The sequence below is a fragment of the Notolepis coatsorum genome, assembly GCF_963971535.1.
Source record: "Notolepis coatsorum genome assembly, chromosome: 4".
In the NCBI taxonomy this organism is placed as follows: domain Eukaryota; kingdom Metazoa; phylum Chordata; class Actinopteri; order Aulopiformes; family Paralepididae; genus Notolepis; species Notolepis coatsorum.
Window position 1 is genome coordinate 183,114,658 of NC_140168.1, and position 22,449 is coordinate 183,137,106.

Sequence of the window (22,449 nt, forward strand, 5' to 3'; positions counted from 1 at the left end):
CCTAACTTAATGTGAAGTAAAGAGTCGTCATTTAGTGTGAATCGTATTACAGCAGTTAGTTCGGTGTGCAGCATTAACAAGCAGTTCGTTCGTTTAGTAACTAGTGTGAACCTTAGCAAGTGTGTGTGGACTTAGTAATTAGTGCCAGCACACGAGGAGGGCCTAGTCGCAGAACTATTGGACATGTGCATATTGGAACCTACCGCGGCGATATTGTAGAACCATTATTGGTTGGATTATAGTGATTGTGGAACGTACTACCGTGGAGAAGAGCATCGTTAATACCCACTGTCGTTTGGATTTAACTACCTTGAAGATCTTACCTCGGGCTAGCTTCGAGGACGAAGCTGGCTGGCTATCATCATTGCTATCGGGCATTGGATTACAGCTATTACCTTGCTACTGAGCACTTGGATTATAAGGACCGGATCCGTATGAGAACCCCTTTTCTTCAAGTGAACAGACTGAGTATCCGTACCTTCTTCCTTCCCCTGGAGCTTACAACTCTGGGAGGATATCACCTGTCTCCAGCGGTACCCTCGTTTGCCCCCCTATATTGCCATCCCACGCCAGGTGGCGTTTGGTCTAGTATACCCAGCTTAGGAATTATTCATTCCCACTGACTTTGCTACTCGCTGACTTTCTCATATTATTCGCCATAAAAGAGCGACCAAGTAATTCCCATTTGTATATTGCTGCATAATAATAAATACTATAAATGATATTTCCTTGTCACCGTGCCGTCTATTCTGAGTGTCTGCCATATAATAACTGTACTGTCTGGCAAGTAATAATAATAATATGTAGTAGTGGTTTAATCTATCACAATCTTTAATACAGTCAGGGTTTTGTAACCCCTCAGTTACAATTGGTCCTTCGAGCCGGAGGGTATCAGTAATCTTAATCATATTAATAGTGATATGGCCAGCGGCGGACACTCTCCAAACGGCTCTCCCAAACTATCACGCCCTAGGCGCCAACGTCAGCCCCCTCCACAATTGGAGCACTACGCTTTCATTTTACCTCCTAGCTTATCTAAAAAGACGTTAAGCATGGATAAAACTAATAGTTTAGCATGCATCGACTTGTCGGCCCCACTAGTAGAGACCCCAGCGGGTTCAAATGAAACTGACTTAGCTCACGGGGGGGGGGACAAGCGGGACATGATGTGACTATACCCAAAGACCACAGCGCCACCGAGATGGACCTCGGAGCGCCAGAGGATAAAGAGAGCGCCACCGAGATGGACCTCGGAACGCAAGAGACCAAAGAGCGCGCACCCGAGATAGACCTCGGCGCGCACCAAAGAGAAGAGTACCGCGTCTCAGAGATGGACCTCGGAGCGCGGGAGAAAATAAGAAGCAGCGCCCTCGAGATGGACCTCGGAGCGCGTAAAGAGAACAGGTCACCACCAAGTCCTGTCAACGCCAGATCACCCTCATCAGCGTCATCCCCCAGCGAGGCTGACCAGAGACTAGCGCAAGCCCTGATCGCCACGCTGACAGCTTCAACCGAAAGAGACCGCCTCCAAGCGCAACAACAGAGTGAGCGCGAACATTCTGCAGTGGAAAGAGAACATCTCCAAGCGCAACAACAGAGTGAGCGCGAACATTCTGCAGTGGAAAGAGAACGTCTCCAAGCGCAACAACAAAGCGAGCGCGAACGCATCCGACTGGAAGAGAGTCGCCTCCAGGCTGACGCCGCGATGACCATCAGACTGGAAGAGAGGCGCCTCCAGGCTGAAGAAAACATCCAGCGAGACCGCACCAACGCGCAACGCGATGCACAGCGCCACGCCGCCAATGCATAGCGCGAAGCGGAGCGAGACCGTCTGCAGGCGCAGATGATGGAGCAATTGCTCCAGAGGGCGACCCCCCACTCCTCCACCCGGAGCTCTCGGAGATCATCACTACACGGGTCGAGGGCACCTTCCCCTCCCCGACCAGTCTATACGGGACCCAGCCAACGGGAAGATCCCGCCTACGTCGCCGAGAAACTAACTAAGAGACTTCAAGGCCTAGCGGAGGACGAGGGAGGACATCAAGCCCACCAGCACAAACCTATTTCGGACCAGGAGGCAAAGTACAGCCCCGACCTCAGCCCCGAGCCGCTGCGTTACGAACCCCCGACCCAACCCAGGGGTGAGTTTAATCCACAGTCAGCACCGAGGAGCAGTACCTGGGGGCCCGGCCTCTGGTTCCCACCCAGCACTAACCCACGACCACCTGTACGGGGATACTCGCCCAGGAGGCCTCTCCCCCTACGCGCATCGGTGTCCCAGCCATCCATGGCATCTTACCTTGGGACACCCACATTCCCCGACTTTACGCGTGAGGACAGAGCACAGTATACTGAACTACGCATGTGTTTAGAGACTATTATGTCCGAGGTACATGACGAGTCCTATAAATATGCCATCCTCCTCAAGCACCTTAAAGTACCCAGAGCGCATAACATAGCGCTGGCATATTCTAACTCAAGAACCCCCTATTCTGATGCTCTGGTGGCCCTCGACGCGCGCTATGGACGCATATGGGACTATGTAATTCAAGAAATACGGGATATCGACCGCCTCCCCCCAGCTAAAGACAATAGAGCACTAGATGACCTCTCTATAAAGGTGCAATCCCTTGTAGGGATGCTCGGGTCACAGAAGGAGAAGGGGAGATATGAACTATATGCCAATTCCAACGTGGAGCGGATACTGGAGAAGCTCCCCCCAGCCCGTCAAGAGCGTTTTCGGCGGCAGAGAGACCACCGTGACCCCCACGGCCCAGAACCATCCCTCCTAGACCTTGCTGACTTCCTAGCCAGGGAGGTCAGCAGTCTACGACTAGACACGTGGGGTGGCTCTAACCCTAAAGATGGACCGAGAAGGTTCAACGACAACCGCCGGTCCTTGACCGTGATGCACCAGGCCGAGTCAGTGCCGCGGCACAAGAGCCATAACACCCCCCCCGCAAAGGGAAAATGGAAGATCGCCTGCCAGTATTGTGACCACGAACACTGGCTATCTCAATGCGACACCTTTAAGAAGTTGACCGCTGACGAAGTGAGCCAGTGGATCAAAGCGAACCGCCGCTGCTTCCGCTGCGCGCGCAGCCACATGGCAGCTGAGTGCCGCCTGAAGAAAAGATGCAGCAAGTGTGATGGCGCCCACCTGGATGTCCTACATGAGAGCAACAAGCGGAGACCAGTACCACAAAGCAGCTCGAGAGCAGATGTCCTATATATAGACCCTGCGAAGAGCGGGAGCTCCCGAGTGCTCCTGAAGGTGGTCCGAGTGCTCCTAAGCTACGAGGACATGGTCCTGGACACTTACGCCGTCCTCGACGATGGGTCAGAAAAGACTCTCCTCCTCGCTTCCGCCGCAGCCCAGTTGGGCCTGCGGGGTACAGAAGAAACAATGACAATCTGTACTATTCGGCGAGACCTAAAGACCATAAAGGGCGAAAACGTCTCATTCACAATAGCAGCGGTCGAGCAGCCCGAGAAGCGGTACAGCATCACTAATGCATTTACAAGCCATGACATAGGTCTGTCACGCTATAACTACCCCATCCCACAGCTGATGGAGAAGTACGCGCACCTACGCCGACTGCCTATACCGCTCATCGACGGCGCCACACCGACCCTGCTCATAGGCTCCGACCACGCAGACCTCATCGTCCCAACGGACGCGGTCCACATCGGACCCAGAGGCTGCCCAGCCGCGGTCAAGACCCGCCTGGGCTGGACGCTCCAAGGCCCTCTCTCCGGGCCTTCCAACCGACCAACGTCCACACGCTGCCTCTACACGAGGGTAAGCGACAACGACACTACCCTCTTGCAGCACGTCGAGAGACTATGGACATTAGACTCGATGCCCTTCAAGAACGAACGGAAACTAGTTAGCTCCAAGGAAGACAAGTACGCCATAGCTCTCCTCGAGCAGAAGACAAAGAGGGTCGAGGTCGACGGAGTGATGAGATACGCAACTCCACTCTTGAGGCGGGAGGGGATGCCCACCCTCCACGCATCAAAAGAAGTGACACAACGCTATCTACATAACACCGAGCGGCGTCTCGCTAAAGACCCCCCTCAAGCAACGATATACCGCGCCGAGATCGACAAGCTGATCACGGCTGGACATATAAAGAAAATCGACGACCAAGAGGCAGACCAGACGACTGAATCCTGGTACGTGCCCCATCACAAGGTCCACCACAACGGCAAGAACCGCATTATATTTAACTGCAGTTATCAGATCGGACTACAGAACCTGAATAACTTGCTCCTGCCCGGCCCGACACTCGGCCCCTCCCTCCTCGGCGTACTACTACGTTTCCGCCAGGACAAAGTAGCAATCAGCGGCGACATCAAAGGGATGTTCCTACAAGTGCGACTGATGGAGGAAGACAAGCCCCTGCTGCGGTTCCTGTGGAGAGAGAGGATCGACGATGAACAACCCTCAATCTATCAATGGGAGGTCCTCCCCTTCGGCACCACATGCAGTCCATGCTGCGCCACGTTCGCGCTACAAAAGCATGTGGCCGAAGACCCTGGAGCCGACGAGGAGGTCAGACACAGCGTGGAAAGGAGTTTCTACGTGGACAACTGCCTACAGAGCGTATCAACGCCAGAAGAAGCTGAGAGCATCTTGCTGAAGCTACGAGCCTCCCTGGTCAAAGGCGGCTTCGACCTTAGGCAATGGGCCAGCAGTGACCCTCACGTACTCCGCAGCCTCCCCCCGACACAGACAAAGGCAGCAAGCAGCGAGACCTGGATGGCGACCACCCCAGGTGAAGCACAGGAAATGACATTGGGCCTCGTCTGGCGTTTCAAAACAGACTCGCTCCATTACAAGCACACACCCCTGACCACGGAGCAGGGAAGGTCGACCCCTCTACCGACCACTCGACGGAGTGTATACAGAACACTCGCAAGCCAATACGACCCGCTGGGGTGTATCCTACCTTACACCACTCGGTCGAAGATGCTGGTGCGAGAACTGTGGGACAAGGAGCAGGGCTGGGACGACCCCATACCCGAGCACCTGGCTTCCACCTGGAGAGAATGGGAGGGAGAACTCGACTCGCTCCAAGATGTGAACATTCGACGGAGCTACTTCCCCCCCCACAGTGCGGCTGGAGACGTGTCAGATAGACCTGCACGTCTTCAGTGACGCCTCAGAAGTGGCTTACGGATCGGTGGCTTACTTGAGAGCCCGAGAAGAGGGAGGAGAAGTACATACAGCCTTCGTCCTGGCCCGCTCGAGGATAGCTCCCCGCAAGCAGCAATCGATCCCGCGTCTAGAGCTCTGCGCAGCTCTGGTAGGCGCGCAACTCGCCACGCTGATACAAAGCAAACTCACCATAACGGTGCGAAAGACAATCCTGTGGTCAGACTCCATGACTGTGCTCACTTGGATCCAGTCCGATTCTTGTCGATACAAAGTTTTCGTCGGAGTCCGAGTCACCGAGATTCAAGACTTGGTAGGATCAGCGTGTTGGAGATACGTTGACACTAAGCAGAACCCAGCGGATGTCATCACACGGGGGATGTCCTTAGACGACCTCACACGTCTTAACCCTTACAGTGACGGTCCTGAGTTCCTCAAGCTCCCGGAGGAGAAGTGGCCTACCCCCACACCACGGGAGGCGAGTCAAGAGGAGGCAGAGATCAAGAAGTCTATGTTCTGCGGGCTGACGCACGCCCCGGCCCCAACGGACCCGAACCTAGACGACTGCTTAACTCTTGAGAGTGCTCAGAAAAGGACATTCTTGTGGCACCACCCTGAGGTTCCCCCCACCACAGACCTTGACGCATCGAACTACAAAGAGGCCGAACTCCTTCTGCTAAGGAGAGCCCAAAGAGACTCATTCCCAGAAGAACTAGACTGTCTGACAGGGGAAAAGCCAGTCCCCTCAGACAGCCGACTTCTCACTTTGGCCCCAGAGCTCGACGCCCAGCACCTCATCAGGGTGGGTGGTCGTTTGAGACGGGCCCCGGATGTGACTGACGATGCTAAGCATCCTATCGTCCTCAACAGCCGACACAAGATAACCGAGCTGATCATACAGAAGTACGACGAGGTGGTGCACCACGCGGGGGCAGAGAGAGTCTTCGCTGAGATCCGACGACGCTTCTGGATACTCCAAGGGAGAGAAGCAGTACGTCGCTTCCAACGGACTTGCCTAACCTGCCGCAAGTGGAGGGCACAGCCCAGTATCCCGATGATGGCCGACCTACCTCCCTGCCGCCTCCGACTCGGCGAGAGGGCCTTCCACTCCACGGGCGTGGACTGCTTTGGCCCATTCAACGTCAAGAAAGGAAGAGGGACAGAGAAGAGGTGGGGCATTGTGTACAAGTGTATGACCACCCGAGCTGTTCATATAGAAATCCTCCAGACCATGAGTATGGACTCATTCCTCATGTCCTTCCGGAGATTTCAAGCCCGGAGAGGAACCCCGTCTGTGTTCTTGTCCGACCAAGGGACAAACTTCAAAGGAGGAGACAGAGAATTGAGAGAGAGTTTCCTGGCTATGGGTGAAGAACTTAAGACCCGCCTCGCTCCCGCTCAGATCACATTCCAGTTCAACCCCCCGAACGCCCCTCATTTCGGGGGAACCTGGGAAAGAGAAGTCCGTTCTATAAAGACTGCTATGTACACCGTGCTTGGGGCCCAGACCGTGGTGGAGGAAGTCCTGATGACAGTCCTCACGGAGATCGAGGGCGTCTTGAACTCTAAGCCCCTCGGTTACGTCTCAAGTGATGTAGCAGACGTCGACCCAGTCACCCCAAACTATCTCTTGATGGCGCGGCTGGACCCTGCCCTTCCACAGGCGGTGTACAGACATGATGAGATGAACGGCCGGAGAATGTGGAGACACAGCCAAGTATTGGCCGACCAGTTTTGGACCCGTTTCCTCCTCCATTATCTACCATCCCTCCAAGCCCGTCAGAAGTGGGTAAAGGACAGGGACAACCTGAAGGTGGACACAGTCGTCATGATAATAGACCAGTCACTCCCCCGAGCTACGTGGCCGGCCGGCCGCGTGAGCAGAGTGATTACTGGTGCCGATGGGAAGATCAGAGCGGCAGAAGTCATAGTCCAAGGGCGGACTTACACCCGACCTGTGGCGAAGCTGATAGAGTTGCCGGAGATCCCTGACTCCCCTGATGACGACCATGACCCACTGACTTTGTAGATTGCCCTACTCCTCACAACAAGTATGGAGAAGTTGACTGGACCCTAATATTAATCTGTCTCCCTTTACTAATTAGGTGCGGACTAATTAGGAGGCGGCTTAATTGTTTTATATAACTTGTATATTATTTATATATATAAGCTATATCCCTTTAAGCCTCCGTTTGAATCATAGTATTATTCGCTTCCGCATTGGATAATGCCCTTGACGTTCGCGGTGCCAAGGACCGCGCCCCTGAGTCAGGTTCGAAGGCGAGTCTGGACAAGTTGGGACATGCCTGGTGCCGGCGCATTGATTCCAGACAAGAGCTGAGGCTGGGCACTAGAAAGCCCCTTAAGTATATATATCGTGGAAGGCGCAAACAGTAGTGTGTCAGATCTAATGCAGTAACGTGAAGTTCGTCCGGAGTAATGCAACAGCAGTAGCTGCACCTAGCGTATAGCAGAGTCAAGTTCGACCTAACTTAATGTGAAGTAAAGAGTCGTCATTTAGTGTGAATCGTATTACAGCAGTTCGTTCGGTGTGCAGCATTAACAAGCAGTTCGTTCGTTTAGTAACTAGTGTGAACCTTAGCAAGTGTGTGTGGACTTAGTAATTAGTGCCAGCACACGAGGAGGGCCTAGTCGCAGAACTATTGGACATGTGCATATTGGAACCTACCGCGGCGATATTGTAGAACCATTATTGGTTGGATTATAGTGATTGTGGAACGTACTACCGTGGAGAAGAGCATCGTTAATACCCACTGTCGTTTGGATTTAACTACCTTGAAGATCTTACCTCGGGCTAGCTTCGAGGACGAAGCTGGCTGGCTATCATCATTGCTATCGGGCATTGGATTACCGCTATTACCTTGCTACTGAGCACTTGGATTATAAGGACCGGATCCGTATGAGAACCCCTTTTCTTCAAGTGAACAGACTGAGTATCCGTACCTTCTTCCTTCCCCTGGAGCTTACAACTCTGGGAGGATATCACCTGTCTCCAGCGGTACCCTCGTTTGCCCCCCTATATTGCCATCCCACGCCAGGTGGCGTTTGGTCTAGTATACCCAGCTTAGGAATTATTCATTCCCACTGACTTTGCTACTCGCTGACTTTCTCATATTATTCGCCATAAAAGAGCGACCAAGTAATTCCCATTTGTATATTGCTGCATAATAATAAATACTATAAATGATATTTCCTTGTCACCGTGCCGTCTATTCTGAGTGTCTGCCATATAATAACTGTACTGTCTGGCAAGTAATAATAATAATAAGTAGTAGTGGTTTAATCTATCACAATCTTTAATACAGTCAGGGTTTTGTAACCCCTCAGTTACAACCAGGGTTATCAAGTGGGCACCTCCCTTCACTGGTGTTTGGTCAAGTTAGTTCCAGCGTCCCAGAACCACTCCCCTCCATGCTAGTGAAGTCACCAACTGGGCTATTCTTTGTTCTGATATAATCAGAACCTAATAAACTGCTCTGCGTTGTGTGAAACCCTTTAAAGCCCTGTGGTACTTTCAATAAAGACCAAATGGTCTTGTTCGACGACCAGCTGAGCAGCAGGAGAAATGGAGAGGAGAAGGTGTATAACAGCATCTGTTTTAATTCAAAGTTAAGAGTGTAATTACAATGAAAAATGGATTCTGCAATGATATAAGGGTACTCAAGTACTATGCCACCGATCCCTTATATCAGACTAATGTTAAAGTAGATAGTTGATAAGTTGTTGATGGTCTTTGTTCTCTGGCTGATGAACAAAGAAAAGTCTGTTCTCCCTCCAAATGTTCTTTGTCTTGTTGATCTCCTCTGCCCGCGTCGTCCGCTGTGTGAAAAAGGTGGGGTGTTGTCCTTGTGGTTCCGTTTCAGAGTGTCCTTCCCACCGTCACAACACCCTCCTTATATCAAAAGCCTGGAGTCTCTGCGTGATGTCATCAAAGTGACATCAGCAGATGTGTTCCTCCAATCCCAGGCCTCTCTAAGTTTGAATTTGAAATAGGAGGTTGTCCTCAGCAAGCCAACCCTCTATTTCCTTTGTTTTCCAGTCAAAGAACAAACACCGTCTAACTAACATAATATTTTAGTTATTGATCTCAAGATATATATATTCGAATTGCGATTGATTACATAAACACAGAGATATCATAATTGAACAGTTTATCTTGATGCTTCATGAGTATCACAGTCTGTTACCATTAAGCCTAGTTTCAACCTAAGTAAAACTAGTCTTACTATGCAGGGGATTAAGTCTTCAACACAGTCTTTCTGGCTTTCATTGAATAGTTACATGAGGCCTAATCATTCTTTTAACTTACATCAATATCTCTTTTATACAGTTTAGTATTCAACACATTTAAGTATTTTCCAATGTAGATTCAGACGTGGCCTAATTTCAAACTCTGTGATTCCCAGCCATAAACCTGGCATATTTTATATCATTAGATTCAAGATTATGTCCACAATATAACAGGATTTTCTGTAGTTCATATTAAATTAATCCAAGTATACCAATAGTCATTTGAAAATGTACTTAGTGTTACTGTGAATGGAGAAGCTTGCTCCTCCCCTGGCAGCTGCAGCATGTTGTAATCTGACCAGATGACCTGGCCTGCCTGTTTAGACCTGGGGCATGAGATACCGGCTTCCTGTGCTATAATCAGCCACAGGACCAGTTTAACAGACCCTTGATCTATTGTCTGCAGCTGCCAGCAGTTGTATGCAAATGACCTCCTGGTGTGAGCCCACGTCTCTGCAAGCACACATGAGATGATGATGATGAGAGATGAGATACGCAACTCCACTCTTGAGGCGGGAGGGGATGCCCACCCTCCACGCATCAAAAGAAGTGACACAACGCTATCTACATAACACCGAGCGGCGTCTCGCTAAAGACCCCCCTCAAGCAACGATATACCGCGCCGAGATCGACAAGCTGATCACGGCTGGACATATAAAGAAAATCGACGACCAAGAGGCAGACCAGACGACTGAATCCTGGTACGTGCCCCATCACAAGGTCCACCACAACGGCAAGAACCGCTGTCACTCTGGGCATATCAGGTATCAGGTATTATATGTTAACCATAGATCCCAACTTCTACGTATTGCTTTCCACTACCTGGACATAAATAAACCATTTCAAATCATATTACATACAGCATCCCACACATGGATCCTAAAAATCAAAACAACATTCTTTTTCTACATCCCTTTCCTATGTATAATTATTATAAACCCGTCTTCTGTCGAGACCTCGTGCCTCGTGCTGTTACTCGAATAGGGGTATGACCCCCTGCTGTATTGCCGGTTGAACCAGGAGCTCTTCCCTCGGGTGTCAGTTTGTCGATCTCAGGTGGGGTGATTAGATCTCCCCTCTGGCGCTGTCACGGCTGTGAGGAGGTTGTTGTTGTCTCCCGCAGTTGTCGCTCCCCGTTGCCCCTCGGAATAGTGGAAGAGGTTTGATTCTCCCCACCCTCCGCCTGGTCGTTGATAGTGGAGCTAGAGGCTCCACCCCTTCGCTTGATGACACCCTGGTCAATTGCTAAGGCCTTGCAGCCTGTCTGTTGACAGCCGGAGCAGTTGATGAGGTCTAGCAGCCTGTCTCCTCGTAGATTGCTTGTCGTTTGGCCTCTCTCGTTCCCCTCCGAAGCCTCAAGACCCGGTCACTGCGTTGGCCGGAACTCTCAACGCTTGAGAGTTAGGCTTCTCCTGGATCTCTTGGTACCCGCAGTGTTGTGATTCCCCATGGAACCTCTGGGTAGACACTAGCCAGTGTCCTGGATCAACAGTACCGCTGGAGTCCTTGGTCTCCCTCGTACCACACTCTGATGACTGCTGGTTCCCCAATCTCCCATTCGTATCCTGCAGTGAATATATATCGCTTCGGTGGACAGCGCAGGTTACTTCTACCACAACAATTGATTGAGAATCCATATTTTTCCTCCCTCAGACACTCTTTACTGGTCTGAGTTTGACAACTTTCTTTTCCAAATCATTTATCTATATATTTCATGGCTTCTAGATCGTTAATATTCAAAATTCAGAAAAATTCACATGGCTCTTATTATATTATGCTGTCAAAACAGTATAACCCCACCACCCTTTGATGTGGAATAAAATTCTAAACATCATACCTTCATCCCTGGACAGCTGCCCCCGGGCCCGGACAGCCAGTACTGACACGACCTCTCCCAGTAGTCCTACACGTACGGCAACAAATCACAGTCCGCCTTAAACACACATCTTCCACATGCTCTGCCAGCCTCTACTAAGCCGTCAGAGTCCCCCACAAGCCAATTATCAATTGCACATGTCCACACCCTACACAAAGACTATTTGGCCAATGGCGACTGTAGACTCCTTTACCTATAAGCCTACTGCGAGGGGCAAGTGGGCTGGCTTGAGTTAGACGCGTGCTTGAAGAATTCAATGTCCAGAGTGCTTGTATCATTTTCGATATGCCAATCCTTTTATTGACCATTATCAACCAAATAATATAATACAAAAAACTCTTTTCCTAATTACACTGAACGCCGACCTATACGGCACATCAACACGAACACGACAAGACACGGTCAAAAACTGTATGGCTATTCCCCTTGTGCACCTGGGGCTCGTCACCCACTGATCAGTATATATGGGTAACCACCCCCTGTGGTGGTTGCCATGGTGACTGATAATGCCAAACCTCTGCACCGTGAGTTAAAATAAAACTAAATAAACAGAAGGGCATTTTGGCTCCAACACACCGGCCCCTAATTGAGAATGGCAGGAGGCCAGGAACAATTCAAAATAATATTTACATAATGGAGCCAATAAATGTATACAAAATAACTCAAAAAACAATTCTCTGAATTAGAAGCTTTAAATTGCAGCTACTTGAAGCAAGCAAAGTTTAGTTACTGGTCTACACTTGTGCAGAACGCACCAGTCCTTTCCTGTCGGGATAGGTCTCCAGGACTCTTCCAAGTAACCAGGAACCACATGGGGCTGTAGCGTCTGCGATCAATATAATGTCTCCAGGGACAAGACTTTGTCTCTCCTTACTCCACCTCTGCCGCTCCTATAGCAAAGGTAAGTATTCTCTCAGCCAGTGTTTCCTGTTCCACTTTGTCTGCATCCTCATGACTCCGTTTCTTTTATGACTCATCTCCAATAGAGTCTTTCGTAGTTTCAGGATCCAAGCAACTGACCTCTTCAACCTTTTCTAGTTAGAAAAGTAGGTGATCAGTTGGTGTGTGGCACTTGGTGCATCGACAATTACTGCATTGATGTTGAGATCCTTTTTGACCTCAGGGTCATCAGCAGAAATTGTTGTACTCCAAGATACCATCATCTGGCCACTCTTCCTCTGATTTCCAAAGAAACTCAGGGCCCTCAATCCACCTTCTGTTGGTCAGCAAATCATCCACCTTAACTCCCCTTAAAGTTTTGTCAGCAGGGTTCTGAGTGGTATGAATGTACCTCCACTGCGTGACATCAGATGTTCTTTGGATGGCAGAAATCCTGGCTCGGTGGAACTTCTCATCTCTCCCAAACCTCCTTTTCAGTCCAAGGATGCGTTGCCTAGCAACAAACTGATTGTTTGGCAGAGACACTTCTTTCCTTTTAAAGGGAAGCTCCAAGGTGTAATGTCCGTCCTGAAGTTTGCATGAATCAGTCATGATTTCCATGAACTTCATATCATCCCTCGACATTTCCTTTTTGCCTTCTGATGACCTTTCATTAAAATCATGGTCCTCCAGATTAGTTATAGAGATCCTATTAACAATAGCAGCGGGGTAGACACTCTCACTCCACTGCTCACTGTAGCCTGAAAGGGGACCATTAATGACCCACCCCAATAGGGTCTTAATGGCATATGGCCCATTGCCACGACTGTTCACAACTTCCCAAGGTTCAAGCATTTTGGAGGCATTGGTACCTATCAATAACTCCACATCAGCTTGAATCCGAGGAAGGACAACCCCATCCAAGTATGGCCACTTAGCCAACTCCTCTTTGCTAATGATGTTACTTGTGGTTACGGGCATCCTCTTCTGGGTGTAGACCTTGGGCAGGTCATAGAACTGTTTCCCAGTGAGGCTGGCGATCTCCAAGTCTGTCAGCATGTAGCTGGACACATGTAAGCTGATTTGTGTTTTCCTTCCTGTAAGGTTCAGCCTTCTCATTAGGGTTTCTGAACAAAATGTGTCAGTGCTGCCTGGATCTAAAAATGCATATGTTGTAATGATGTTGTCTCCCTCGCCGGACTTCACCTGTACAGGCAAGATTGACAGAGCCCCATTGCTGCTTCCGGCCCCTGTTTGTCCACATGTCTGCAAAGAGATCTGTGCGTTACTCACCGAAGGTTTCTTTGGCTGGTTTGTGTTGCTTGCTCTCTCCTTCTGATTTATATGAAGAACACTGGGATGGTTTTGGCTGCACACCTTGCAAGTCAAGCGCTTCTCGCAATTCCTGCTAAGATGTCCAATGCGAAGGCAGCCAAAACAGATTCTTTTTTGCCTTATAAAAGTAATCTTGTCCCTGTGTGTCTTCTCCTCCATCTGAGGACATTGATCCAGAGTGTGGTTTTTAGAGCAACATACACAAGTGTTGGTGTATGCATTTCTTTGCTTTGCAGGGGTTTCGATAGTAACTGTGGTTGCAAAACTGTCTCCTGTGAATTTGGGTTTGATTTGGGACTTCATTCTGCTCATGTTCATAGGTTTATTTCCTGTACTTGGTGGTGTATTTTGAATGTCTCCGAAGACTGGGTCTGAGACAATCTTTACCTGGCGCTCAATGAATGTGACAATATCCATGAATTGTGGTCTGCGATGGTGTTTTTCCATTATCGAACATACAGAGACTCTCCAATTCTCTCTGAGCTTGTATGGAAGCTTTGAAATCAATACTTTCATGTTCGCTGGCATATCGAGTTCCCTCATGTACTGGACATTCTCCATAGCATTACAGCACTCCCGAAGGAAAAGAGCATAGGCTTGAAGAGATTTTATGTCTTCAGCCTTCACTAGCGGCCAGTTGAGCATCTTCTCCATGTAAGCTGCTGTTATTTTATATTCATCTCCAAAGTGTTGTTCAAGTAGGTACTTAGCCATATCATAGCCTCTGTCTGGAGCCATGTGTTGACAGCTACGCACAAGCTCTTTAGGCTGACCCCTGGTGTACTTCTCCAAGAAGTACAAACAATCACCTCTGTTTCTCGTGTTCTTCTCCACACAATGAATAAAGGCTCTGACAAAGGTTCTGTACTGCAGAGGATCCTCATCAAAATATGGAATCTCTCTTGGTGGCAGTAAGTGAGTGGTTTGCTGCTCCACTAGCATTGCTGTTATCTCATTTTGTCTTTTTAATAGGTTGCATACAACTGAGGTTTCATCGCTTTGGGGTGAAATTACAGTTGGGGTCGTTAGCTGCACAGGAGGGTCCATGTGAGTTGTATTGTCCTGTTCTCCATCCCAAGACACATGTTGTCTTTGTAAAGATGGCGGTTGTGTTTGAATGAGAGTTGGCTGTAACAGCATAGATTGTTGTCTTTGCCAAAATGGGGGCTGTTGAATGGGTGTTGGCTGCATCAAGTGCATAGGTTGTTGTATTTGCCAGGGTGGTGGTTGTTGAATGGGTGCTTGTTGCTGTTGCATAGTGTTGTGGCTGAAGGTTGTTTAACACAGCAGGAGACGATATTTCCAATTGTAACAAGTAGGTAATTTATTTAAGAAAAGAAGTTCTTAACAGCAAGAGCTATGGGTCGAGCAGAGGATCACCACAGCTTGAACAAAAAACACTCTACTCTCAATCCCTCTGCCTGTCCCCTAAATCCCCTCTCAGTCCTGCCCCCCCATGACAGATATGATGACGTATCATATCATGTCAGATCTGACATGACGTACATTAAGATGATACGTAGATTTAACATCGGAGAGAGATAAGAACATTAAGAACATGAAGAGAGATAAACAAGATATGATGTCCACACACGATATGATGTAAAACATTTAAGAACATTGAAGAGAGAGTGAGATGTGTGTGTGTGTGTGTGTGTGTGTGTATGTGTGTGTGTGTCTGTGTGTGTGTGCGTCTGCGTACAGACGTATGTGTATTGTATGTGTGTATTGTGTCACAGGGAATGTGTGTGTGTGTGTGTGTGTCGGTGTGTATGTCGACTGTGTGTGTCTGTGTGTGTGTGTGTGTGTGTCTGTGTGACTGTGTGTGTCTGTGTGTCTGTGTGTGTGTGCTGTGTCTGTGTGTGTGTGCTGTGTATGTGTGTGTCCGTGTGTCTGTGTGTGTGTGCTGTGTCTGTGTGTGTGTGCTGTGTATGTGTGTGTCCGTGTGTCTGTGTGTGTGTGCTGTGCCTGTGTCTGTGTGTGTGTGCTGTGTATGTATGAAAGAGAGAAAAGAACAAGATATGAAAGCGATACGATGTCCGAGATTACCAGCACACAACGTGCCGTACCGAAATGTCCCTCTGTCCAAGTTGTTTTAAGAACGTCAGCCAGACCGTCTTTCAGCACTGCTAGTTGACCTATATTAAACTAGTCCACCCCATACACATTTTCCCCAACATTCCCCCATTTGGGGCTATCCCTAGTCCCACCCAAATCATATAACCAAGAAAATGTGAACGTCTAACTAAACGAGAAACCATATTTATATAATAAAAGTTTAAATGGCTGATCTAAACAAGAAACCTAGCCATATAATAAATTTTAAATGTCTAACTAAACAAGAAACCTTACTTCATTCACTGGACCCCTAACGGACCAACAAAGGCTGACTACCGTTCTCACAATAAACACAAAACCGCTCAAAACAAGAGTAATAATAAAACATCAAAAAAAATAAATAAAAAATACCCCAATTTATAATCCTAACCTGACAGACAAATCCCCCCAACCTCCACCGCTTACCAAATGAGCCACAGTTCCGGCCGGAAACCGCGACTCTCATCAGGGAAAGGAGAAGTTGACCGTCAGAACTAAACATAGAACATCCCTCCCAAAAAAAAATGACATTGTCTCTTCCATAACATTGAGTCCCAGTGTCCATCGCTCAGCCCCCCTTCCATGCCCACGCCATAGTCTCCTCACCGTATTGCCAAAAGTCACATTTTGCCAATACAGCAACCACCACGCCACACCTCCAGTCCTCGTAGAAGCATGTCCCCATGCCTGGACGGGAGGCGCTGGTACCGACCTCACCACGTGTCCCCCCATCTTCGACGGGAGGTGCCCATCTTGCCCACTGCGTTAGCCCCCCCCTTTGTCCCTCCAGTCCCCAGAACCGATCCCCAGACCACTTCTTCTCAATGCTTCCTCAGGCTCAGAACCGACACTCTGCCGATGCCCCTTCCCATTCCGGTTTGACCAGGACCACAAGTAAAATAAACAAAAAATAATAAAAAAATAAAAAACAATGCAATGATTTTCAATGGTTGCAATCTCTATGCCGAAGGATCATTAGAAAATCAGACTAAAATTCCTAGTTAAAGGAATAAACCAACAAAACTGCACTCAGAACATCCCCCGTCACTCTTAAAGGAAAGAACCAACAAAAAGAAAATGTCCCTACCTCACCATACCCCTAATCCTCTATCCCCTCGTCTCCCTCTAAGGCAGCATAAAGCTGAGGATATGGCCCGATTTGTGGCTCAATCTCTTTCTGTCCCACCATCAGCATTTGGCTCGTTACGTGTGAAGTTACCAGCCTACCCAAGAGAGGCATACCACAACAGAAAAGGAGAACCAATATCAACCCTGCCACCCCAATGGATATCCCCGTCTGCATCACTATGCTTCCCCACTGTCCCAATCTTTCCAACACCCCACTCCCCCACCATTCTTCATTCCGGCCAGAATTCCCCCTCAACTCCTCCCTCAAATCCTTCAGCTTAGCCATGGCCTCGGAGAACTTTCCCCCTGGCCCCACATTCGTCGGAATGAATGTGCAGCAGTACTGTCCAAACATGGAACAGACTCCACCCTTCTCCGCCATTAACCAGTTCAGAGCCTGTCTATTCTGCCACGCCACCGTACTGGTCGCGTGCATCTGGTCCCCCATTGCATCCAACGCCTCCTCGGTGTAGTTGAGATACCGCTGCTGATTGTAAAACAAATAGTTGATCCACCCAGTGTTCTTATTGACCGATATCCATGGCAGAATAGACTCAAACCCTGCCGCAATCTCATTCTTAGCCATGAACTCGGCTGGAATGCCCCTTGGCTGTCCTATGCTGTCCAGATACACCCTTGGGTCTGCCTTGTAGCTACGCTTCGTTCGAGAGATAGGAGACTCAGAAGGTCCTTCCGTCACTGATAATGGTAGGACCACCATTGGCATGATCGCCTGAACCCGGGCACATCTACCTGACCAATCTAAAGGAAGTGTATTCCTCAACCTCCTACCGCCGCAGAGCCAGTATTGGTCCGCCAGTGCCATATCCTGGACATGAAAAGGGCAAGCTACAGGCCGTGGGTTGGTATCCACTCCCTTTAACACGACCCCGTGTCCACACTTTCCTTCTTTCGTGCAGTTAGTCGTGATGCTCCAAATAGTAGTGCACCGCCCCTCTGCCACCTCCCCTACATCCCGGGTCCCCTCCTTTTGCAAGCACTCGAAATCCTTGGTCAGCCATAGTTTGACACCTCTGGGTATTGGCAACCCCGTCGCTACCCCCTGCACACGTACATCCAATTTCCTACAACGTTCCCGCATAGTGACATCCTTGAAATCCGTGACGTTTCCTGCCGCCTTAAAACGACTAGAGCCGAGAAACCCCAAACACTCTGCCTCGCACCAAGGGCGACTATTATGGGGCCCCTCCCATGCCTCTGCGTCCCTGTCACACTGAGCCCAACTGAACTTCGTGCCCTTCACCAGCAGCCTATCCGGACGTGCCTTGGAGCAGACATAACAATCCTCTATCTGATTCTGCACGCTCGTGTACTGGACCCACTTAAACCACTCATTCCCTAAAGCCGCCCTATACATCGGGTCAGCCTCCGGGTCTTCCTCGTCATAGTCATAGTCGCCCCCATCTTGTTCCCCGGAAGGAAGCAAACCCCTCAACCTGGCCCAGAGTGAGCCCACTGAGTCCCTCAACGTTCCGGCTGTCCTCTGGAACATATCCTGTACCCCCACCTCTTCCGACTCAGTGTCCTTGACCTCCCTTTTTCCCCTCACCCCTGTCCCCTGTGATTGGTTCGGGACAGGCTCAACTCTCCTATCTACCCCCACAACCCGATCCTCGTTAGTATAATGGTAAGTATCCCCGCCTGTAACGGGGGAATGGTCAAAATCAAAAACATGCCCTTGCGGTCCTACGGGAAACACCCCTTTTGGTTGTAGTCTTATCTTCTCCCCCCCTTCCTCGATGGAGGGAAGAGGGGGCGCCTGATTCTGAGCCTGGTCATGAAAGCCTGCTGGTACTTGAGCCTGAGCGGGACCCCGTGGGACTCCTACCCACTCAAACCCGTCATCCTCAAGGACGGGTCGACCGTGACGGTTCTTAATGACGTCGTTGTGCCCGGCCGACCGTCCGCACACTGCTGCCAACATCTGCGGGAGCATCAGCAGGCACTGCACCTTCCAGTTGCCGTCTCGGACCCTCCATGTCGGGTTCTGCATAACTGCGATCGATTGTATCCCCCAAGAGATCGCCGCTGGCCTTTATGCAGTGATTGAAGTGGAACCAGGTCGCTGATCCTTTGACTTGGACTGCCGTTCCAGTCGATCGGATCACCTCGTACGGGCCCTCTCTCCGGGGTGATGACCACTTTCTCTTGTGGACCTTTACGAAGACCAAGTCCCCAGGGATCAGTCTCGGTTTGGTGGCTTCCTTCTCCGCCTCCTTCACCCCCTTTCTCTCCTTTCTCTGCTCCTGTCGAAACACAGCTTCATGTATTTTAGTCACTTGCTGAAGATATTTTTTCAGATCTTGCTCAAAAATATCTAATGCCGGGCCCCTAGCCAGGTGTCTAAATGGCGGTGCTGGCATGCTGCGGCCTGTAAGCATTTCATGCGGTGTTAGCTGTGTTTGGCGGTTTACGCTGCTTCTAATAGCCATCAGAGCAAGTGGCAAAGCATCAATCCAGTTAAGCTTAGTTTGCATACAGATTTTCAACAGTTTGTTTTTAATGACCAGATTGGCCCTTTCCACCTTCCCCTGCGACCCGGGACTATAGACACAGGAAAGGCGCTGTCTTATACCTAATTTCTGCATCAGCCCTTTAACCACCTTGTCGATGAACTCGCGGCCATTATCGCTTTGTAATATCGTGGGAATTCCAAATCTCGGAATGACCTCGCGACACAGGAACTTGATCACTGTGTCCGCGTTCTTGTGTTTAGATGGAATGGCCTCAATCCAGCGACTAAAGCAGTCCTCTACTACCAGGAGGTATCGTTTGCCCTGCACTGGCGTTATCATGTCTGTATAGTCCATAATCAGATGTCTGAATGGTCCCTCAGGGAGGGGTGTGTAAGCCGCCACTGTCGGTACTCCTTTGCGCACATTGCCCTGTAAGCATGTTAAACACCTGGCTAGTGTAACGTCAATTTGTGCCTGAAGCTTTGGGGACCAAAATCCCATTTTCGTGATTCGTTTCAGGGTCTCTGCTCTTCCACAGTGATCAACACCATGAGCCTCAGGTATCACTAAGGACAGAAGATCGATGGAGGCGACTATCAAACCGTTATGACTCCTCCACAGACCATCTGCCCCCCTTACAGCCCCCCTCTCCGTCCACGACTGTTTCTCGGCCTGCGTGGCTGAGTCCTGAAGATCACTCAAATTATCCTCAGTTACCTCAGTCGTCAGTTCGGCCGCAAACATCAGAACAGCCGTGGACGGCACCGCAGCCGCCGCCTTCGCGGCCTCGTCCGCCGCGTTGTTTCCCGTCGTCACAAAGGACAGGTCTTTTCTGTGTGCCTGGCACTTTACGATAGCAATGCTTTTGGGCAACTTTACAGCCTGAATAAGCGCCACAACCTGCTTGTGGTGAAGGATCGGTGAGCCGTCCGATTTCTTAAAGCCTCTTGCCTTCCAAATGGCCGCGAATAGGTGGCATACGCCATGCGCATACGCAGAGTCTGTAAAGATGTTAACCGTGCGATCTTTAGCTATTATGCATGCTTCTGTTAGTGCTATTAGTTCTGCAAGCTGGGCCGAACATGGTTGCATGCATTGTTCGGCCTTTCTTGTTAGTGTTTCTCCGTTAGGTTTGCACTGTACGACGGCGTATCCTGACCTTAAATTTTCCCCCTCCCGATAGCAGGACCCATCCACAAAAAGTGAGAGTTCTGCTATCGCGAGCGGGTCGACTCCCAAATCAGGACGGAGTTTCACGAAAGCCTGTACCTCCACCTCACACTCATGCGGTTGACCCTCGCTCGGGAGTGGTACCAGATCCGCCGGGTTACTGCCGTGGCATGTTTTTATCGTAACGTCCGAGTACTGCAGGAGCCTCATGTAAGCCTGTTGCCGTTGGCTGGTCAGAACAAATTTGCCTCTTTCAATCAAGTTTGCCAATTTGTGATGTGTCCAAATGCAAATGTCATATCCCATTGTCATGGCCGTTGCCTTCTCATACATCAAATGTGCTGCGGCCAGGGCCTGATAACAAGGTGGCAGACCTTGCTCCACCGGCGAAAGAGCTCTAGAGTAATATGCTATCGGTTGTTTTTTCCCACTCCCCCCCTGTGTTTGAGTCAGGACAGCTGTCGCATGCTGCGCTCTATGTGAGACGAATAGGTGGAAACACTTCTCATAATCCGGCAGCGCCAGGGCAGGGGCCTGTAACAACAGACGCTTAATGTTTATGAACGCGTCCTCCCCCTCCTCGGTCCATGTCAAGGGAGCGCGAAGCTTGTCTGTACCCGCCTCTTTTATCATCATCCTCAACGGCGCTGTCGCTATCGTATAGTCCTCCACCCACTCAGAGCTGTACCCAGTCATCCCTAAAAACGTCATCATCTGTCGGACCGTCAATGGCCTAGGTGCCTTGGATACAGCTTCGAGTTGCGTGGGTGAGATGTTTTTTATGCCCTTTTGAATGACGCGAGACAAGTACTCAACTTTTGGCTGGCAGTACTGCAGTTTTGAACGGGATGCCTTGTGGCCTCCCACGGCTAATCCACTCAAAACTTTGATGGAGTCCTCATGGCACTGCTGACGTGTATCCGAGCAGATTAGAATGTCATCTGCATACAGTAAAACCGTGCTGAGTAGTGTGTCGCACACTCCTTGCAAGTCTTCCTTGAGCGCCTTCGAGAAGTAATGCGGCGAGTGCGCGAACCCTTGTGGCAACCGGGTGTAAGAGTATTGTTTCCCCCTGTGGGTAAAAGCAAACAGATACTGAGACTCTTTTTCCAATGGAACACTGAAGAATGCCTGCGTGAGATCAATGACCGTATAGTACTGCGAGCTACTCGGGATGTTTGTCAGGAGGGTGTGTGGATTAGCGACTTCCGCCTCTGGTCCAGACACCACGTCGTTCACCGCCCTCAAATCGTGTACCAGTCTGTACCTAGCCCTGTCCGCCTTTAGCACTGGGTGGATAGGTGTATTACATCTGGATTTGAAAGGGACGAGCACTCCCCCCTTTAACAGTCCCTCAATCTGATGTGATATAGCTTCCTCCGACTCTGGCTTCATTGTATACTGTCTGATAAAGGGTGGTCTACAACCCTTCTTTAACCTGACCTTCACTGGCTGTGCCGACAATATTAGACCCACATCTGTGTCGTGTTTTGACCACAACCGTTCCGGGGTGCGCGCCAACATGTCCTGTTCCAGCAAAGCATCCGCCTCTGGAATAACGCAAGGGTCTCCTGGTAATCTGATTACTTGCGGTTTTGCCAAAACTGAAAAGGAAATCATTATTTTTATGAAACTCCCATCTGCGCTGTTCCAAATTAGCGGAGATTCCGTGGAGACCCACCTTTGAGTCTCGGATTCCTGTATCATTGAACCTAGATGTTCGGATTCGTAACCAGGATTTATTCTCAGAGTGATGTGTGGGGCGGCGTCTCTTAGTCTATGTTGTTCCCGTAGATACTTACCCGTGTTAACCCTCAACGCCGCGCCCTGTCTCCCTACAATTATCGTAGATGAGTTAATCTGCACCTGCTCGGGCTGTCCCTGCAACCATGCCTTGTTCCTAACTAGGTCACTATTCGTCAAATATTGTAGTGTGCAATGTGCCTCCATGTTTGTTTGTCTAGACTGAGGCAGTTGGGTTTTCAGAAATGGCTCCCAGGGGGCACAGACCCTTT